Source organism: Martes martes (genome assembly GCF_963455335.1).
Source record: "Martes martes genome assembly, chromosome: 16".
Classification (NCBI taxonomy): Eukaryota; Metazoa; Chordata; class Mammalia; order Carnivora; family Mustelidae; genus Martes; species Martes martes.
Window position 1 is genome coordinate 19,113,752 of NC_137904.1, and position 6,466 is coordinate 19,120,217.

Here is a 6,466-nt window from a genome sequence, read left to right on the forward strand (position 1 = left end):
AAGAAAATCCTAAAAGCAGCTCAGGACAAGAGGTGTGTAACATACAATGGTAGAAATATTAGATTGACAGCAGACCTATCCACAGAGGCCTAGCAGGCCAGAAAGGACCGGCATGATATATTCAGAGCACTAAATGGGAAAAATATGCAGTCAAGAATACTATATCCACTTTTTCACAACAGGTTTGCCGCCAGAACACAGGTGTCATGAAAACCATCACTCAACCTAAACCAGAATGGGGAAGGAAAAGACTCATATCAACATTGTTGTCATCGGACACGTAGATTCGGGCAAGTCTACCACTACTGGTCATCTGATCTACAAATGTGGTGGGATCAACAAAAGAACTATTGAAAATTCGAGAAGGAGGCTGCTGAGATGGGAAAAGGCTCCTTCAAGTATGCCTATGTCTTGGATAAACTGAAAGCTGAACGTGAACATGGTATCACCATTGATATCTCCCTGTGGAAATTCGAGACCAGCAAGTATTATGTGACCATCATTGATGCTCCAGGACACAGGGACTTTATCAAAAACATGATTACAGGCACATCTCAGGCTGAATGTGCTGTCCTGATTGTTGCTGCTGGTGTTGGTGAATTTGAAGCAGGTATCTCCAAGAACGGGCAGACCTGTGAGCATGCCCTTCTGGCTTACACACTGGGTGTAAAACAACTAATTGTTGGTGTTAACAAAATGGATTCCACTGAGCCACCCTACAGCCAGAAGAGATACAAGGAACTTGTTAAGGAAGTCAGCACCTACATTAAGAAAATTGGCTACAACCCCGACACAGTAGCATTTGTGCCAATTTCTGGTTGGAATGGTGACAGCATGCTGGATCCAAGTGCTAATATGCCTTGGTTCAAGGGATGGAAAGTCACCCATAAAGATGGGAATGCCAGTGGAACCACACTGCTTGAAGCTCTGGATTGCATTCTGCCACCAACTCGTCCAACTGACAAGCCCTTACGTCTGCCTCTCCAGGATGTCTACAAAATTGGTGGTATTGGTACTGTTCCTGTGGGCCGAGTGGAGACTGGTGTTCTTAAACCTGGCATGGTGGTCACCTTTGCTCCAGTCAATGTTACAACTGAAGTCAAGTCTGTTGAAATGCACCATGAAGCTTTGAGTGAGGCTCTTCCTGGGGACAATGTGGGCTTCAATGTCAAGAACATATCTGTCAAAGATGTTCATTGTGGCAATGTGGCTCGTGACAGCAAAAATGACCCACCAATGGAAGCAGCTGGCTTCACAGCTCAGGTGATTATCCTGAACCATCCAGGCCAAATTAGTGCTGGATATGCACCTGTGCTGGATTGTCACACAGCTCACATTGCTTGCAAGTTTGCTAAGCTGAAGGAGAAGATAGATCGTCATTCTGGAAAAAGCTGGAAGATAGTCCCAAGTTCTTGAAATCTGGTGACGCTGCCATTGTTGATATGGTTCCTGGCAAGCCTATGTGTGTTGAGAGCTTCTCTGACTATCCTCCTCTGGGCTGTTTTGCTGTTCGTGACATGAGACAGACAGTTGCTGTGGGTGCCATCAAAGCAGTGGACAAGAAGGCAGCTGGAGCTGGCAAGGTCACCAAGTCTGCCCAGAAAGCTCAGAAAGCTAAATGAATATTATCCCCAATACCTGCCACCCCAGTCTTACTCAGTGGTGGAAGAACGGTCTCAGAACTGTTTGTGTCAATTGGCCATTTAAGTTTAATAGTAAAAGACTGGTTAATGATAACAATGCATCGTAAAACCTTCAGAAGGAAAGGAGAATGTTTTGTGGACCATTTGTTTTTGTGTGTGTGTGTGGCAGTTTTAAGTTATTAGTTTTTAAAATCAGTACTTTTTAATGGAAACAACTTGACCAAAAATCCGTCACAGAATTTTGAGACCCATTAAAACAAAAGTTTAATGAGGAAAAAAAAAAAAAAGAATACTATATCCAGCTAGGCTGTCATTGAAAATAGAAGGAGAGATAAAAACTTCCAGGACAAACAAAAACTAAAAGAATTTGCAAACACCAAACCAGCCCTACAGGAAATAGTGAAAGGGGTCCTCTAACCAAAAAGAGAGACTAAAAGTAAGAGAAAAGAAAGGAATAGAGACGATATACAGTAATAGTCACCTTACAGGCAATACAATGGCACTAAGTTCATATCTTCAATAGTAACCCTGAATGTGAATGGGCTAAATGTCCCAATCAAAAGACACAGTGTATCAGAATGGATAAAAAAACAATAAGACCCATCAATATGCTGTCTGCAAGAAACTCATTTTAGACCCAAAGATATCTCCAGATTTAAAGTGAGGGGGTAAAAAAAAAATTTACTATGCTAATGGACATCAAAAGAAAGCCAGGGTGGCAATCCTTATATCAGATAAATTAGATTTTAAGCCAAAGACTGTAATAAGAGATGAGGAAGGACACTATATTATACTTAATATAAGTATAATATAAGTTGTCTGTCCAACAAGAAGATCAAACAATTTTAAATACCTATGCATACCCTAACATGGGAGCAGCCAATTATATATTATATATATAATTATATAAACCAATTAACAGCAAAACCAAAGAAACACATCGACAATGACACAATAATAGTAGGGGACTTCAACACCCCCCTCACTGAAATGGACAGATCATCTAAGCAAAAGATCAACAAGGAAATAAAGGCTTTAAATGACATGCTGGACCAGATGGACATCACAGATATATTCAGAACATTCCATCCCAAAGAAACAGAATACACATTCTTCTCTAGTGCACATAGAACATTCACCAGAATAGATCAAAAATCTGGGTCACAAATCAGGTCTCATGGTACCAAAAGACTGGGATCATTCCCTGCATATTTTCAGACCACAGGGCTTTGAAACTCGAACTCAACCACAAGAGAGAAGTTGTAAAGAACTCAAATACATGTAGGCTAAAGAGCATCCTACTAAAGAATAAATGGGCCAGGAAATTAAAGGAATACATGGATACAAATGAAAATGAAAACACAACTGTTCAAAATCTTTGGGACACAGCAAAGGCAGTACTGAGAAGAAAGTATATAGCAGTACAAGCCTTTCTCAAGAAACAAGAAAAGTGTCAACTACACAACCTAACCCTACACTTAAAGGAGGTGGAGAAAGAACAGCAAAGAAAGTGTAAACCCAGCAGGAGAAGAGAAATAATAAAGATCAGAGCAGAAATCAATGAAATACAAACCAAAAGAACAATAGGACAGATCAATGAAACTAGGAGGTGGTTCTTTGAAGGAATTAATAAGATTAACAAACCCCTGGCCAGACTTAGCAAAAAAAGAGAAAGGGCCCAAATTAATAAAATCATGAATGAAAGAGGAAAGATCCCAACCAACATCAAAGAAATACAAACAATTATAAGAACATATTATAAGCAACTATACACCAGCAAATTAGACAATCTGAAAGAAATGGATGCATTCCTAGAGACATATAAACTATCAAAACTGAACCAGGAAGAAATAGAAAACCTGAACAGACCCATAACCAGTAAGGAGATTGAAACAGTCATCAAAACTCTCCCAACATATAAAAGCCCAGGGCCAGACGGCTTCCCAGGGGAATTCTGCCAAGCATTTAAAGAAGAATTCTATTCTCCTGAAATGGTTCCAAAAAATAGAAAAGGAAGGAAAACTTCAAAACTCATTTTATGAGGCCAGCATTACCTTGATCCCGAAACCAGACAAAGACCACACCAAAAAGAAGAATTACAGACCAATATCCTTGATGAGCATGGATGCAAAAATTCTCTCCAAAATACTAGCCAATAGGATCCAACAGTACATTAAAAGAATTATTCACCACGAACAAGAGGGAATTATTCCTGTGCTGCAAGGTTGGTTCAACATCCACAAATCAATCAATATGATACAACACATTAATTAAAGAAAGAACAAGAACCATATGATACTCTCAATAGCTGCTGAAAAAGCATTTGACAAAGTACTGCATCCTTTCTTGATCAAAATTCTTCACAGTGTGGGGATGGGGGTACATACCTCAATATCATAAAAGCCATCTATGAAAAACCTGCAGCAAATATCATCCTCAATGGGGAAAAACTGAGAGATTTTCCCCTAAGGTCAGGAACACGCCAGAGCTATCAACTATCACCACTGCTATTCAACATAGTACTAGAGGTCCTAGCCTCAGCAATCAGACAACAAAAATAAATTAAAGGCATCCAAATCAGCAAAGAAGAAGTCAAACTCTCACTCTTTGCAGATGATATGATACTTTAAAGATTTTTATTTATTTATTTGACAGACAGAGATCACAAGTAGTCAGAGAGAGAGGAAGGAAAGCAGGATCCCCACTGAGCAGACAGCCCGACACGGGGCTCGAACCCAGGACCCCGGGATCATGATCTGAGCCCAAGGCAGAGGTTTTAACCCACTGAGCCACCACCCAGGTGCACCGATATGATACTTTATGTGGAAAACCCAAAAGTGTCCACCTGAAAACTGCTAGAACTCATACAGGAATTCAGTAAAGTGTCAGGATATAAAATCAATACACAGAAATCAGTTGCATTTCTATACACCAACAAGACAGAAGAAAGAGAAATTAAGGAATCGATCCCATTTACAATTGCACCCAAAACCATAAGATACCTAGAAATAAACCTAATCAAAGAGGCAAAGAATCTCTACTCAGAAAACTATAAAGTACTCTTTAAAGAAATTGAGGAAGATGCAAAGAAATGTTCCATGCTCATGGATTGGAAGAACAAATATTCTGAAAATATCTATGCTACCTAGAATAATCTACACATTGAATGCAATCCCTATCAAAATACCATCAACTTTTTTCAAAGAAATGGAAAAAATAATCCTAAAATTTCTATGGAACCAGAAAAGACCCCAAATAGCCAGAGGAATGTTGAAAAAGAAAACCAAAGTTGGTACATCACAATTCCAGACTTCAAGCTCTTTGCAGAGCTGTAATCATCAAGACAGTATGGTAGTGGCACAAAAACAGACACATAGATCAATGGAACAGAATAGAGAGCCCAGAAATGGACCCTCAACTCTATGGTCAACTAATCTTTGACAAAGCAGAATTCCAAAGGAAAAAAAGACAGTGTCTTCAACAAATGGTGTTGGGAAAATTGGAAGCCACATGCAGAAGAATGAAACTGGACCATTTCCTCACACCACACACAAAAATAGACTCAAAACGGATGAAAGACCTAAATGTGGGACAGGAATCCATCAAAATCCTTGAGGAGAACACAGGCAGCAATCTCCCTGACCTCAGCCGCATCAACTCCTTCCTAGAAACATCACCAAAGACAAGGGAAGCAAGGGCAAAAATGAACTATTGGGACTTCATCATGATAAAAAACTCTTCCACAGCAAACGAAACAGTCAACAAAACTAAAAGAGAACTCACAGAATGGGAGAAGATATTTGCAAGTGACATATCAGACAAAGGGCTAGTATCCACAGTCTATAAAGAACTTATCAAACTCACCACCCATGGAATACATAATCCCATCAAGAAAATGGCAGAAAACCTGAACAGGCATTTCTGCAAAGAAGATATCCAAATGGCCAATAGACACATGAAAAAGTGCTCCATATCACTCGGCATCAGGGAAATACAAATCAAAACCACAGTGAGATACCACCTCACACCAGTCTAAAATGGCTAAAATAACAAGTCAGGAAACAACAGATGTTGGCGAGGGTGTGGAGAAAGGGGAGCCCTCCTACACTGTTGGTGAGAATGCAAATTGGTGTAGTCACTCTGGAAGACAGTATGGGGGCTTCTCAAAAAGTTGAAAATAGAGCTCTCCTACAATCCAGCAATCATACTACTGGGTATTTACCCTAAAGATACAAATTTAGTGATTCAAAGGGGTACATGCACCCCAATATTTATAGCAGCAATATCAAACTATGGAAAGAGCCATTATCCATAGTTCATGGATAATGAAGATGTGATACACACACACACGCGCACTTGCACACACCATGGAATATTATGGAGACATCAAAAAATGAAATCTTGCCATTCACAGCAATGTGGATGGAACTAGAAGGTATTATGCTAAACAAAATAAGTCAATCAGAGAAAGACAATTATCATATGATCTCTCTGATATGAGGAATTTGAGAGGCAGGGCAGGGGATCATAAGGGGAAGGAAGTGAAAAAAATGAAACTAGATGGGACCAGGGAGAAAGACAAACCAAAAGAGACTCTTAATCTCAGGAAATAAACTTGGGGTTGCTGGAGGGTTGGGGGGAGGGATGGGGTGGCTGGGTTATGAACACTGGGGAGGGTATGTGCTATGGTGAGTGCTATGAATTGTGTAAGACTGATCATTCACAGACCTGTATCCCTGAAGCAAATAATACATTATTTGTTAATAAAATTTTTAAAAAAAGAAAAAGAAAAGAGTACACTTGTTGTGATGAGCACTGGGTAT

The 6,466-nt window shown here is 39.7% G+C and overlaps 1 pseudogene across 1 annotated transcript; it reads left to right on the forward strand.

Moving 5' to 3' along the window:
* Positions 1-235: 235 nt before the first annotated feature.
* LOC308356836 (elongation factor 1-alpha 1-like) lies at positions 236-1,855 on the forward strand (annotated as a pseudogene). Its single transcript has one exon. The product of its transcript is annotated as an elongation factor 1-alpha 1-like (transcript).
* The last annotated feature ends 4,611 nt before the right edge of the window (positions 1,856-6,466 follow it).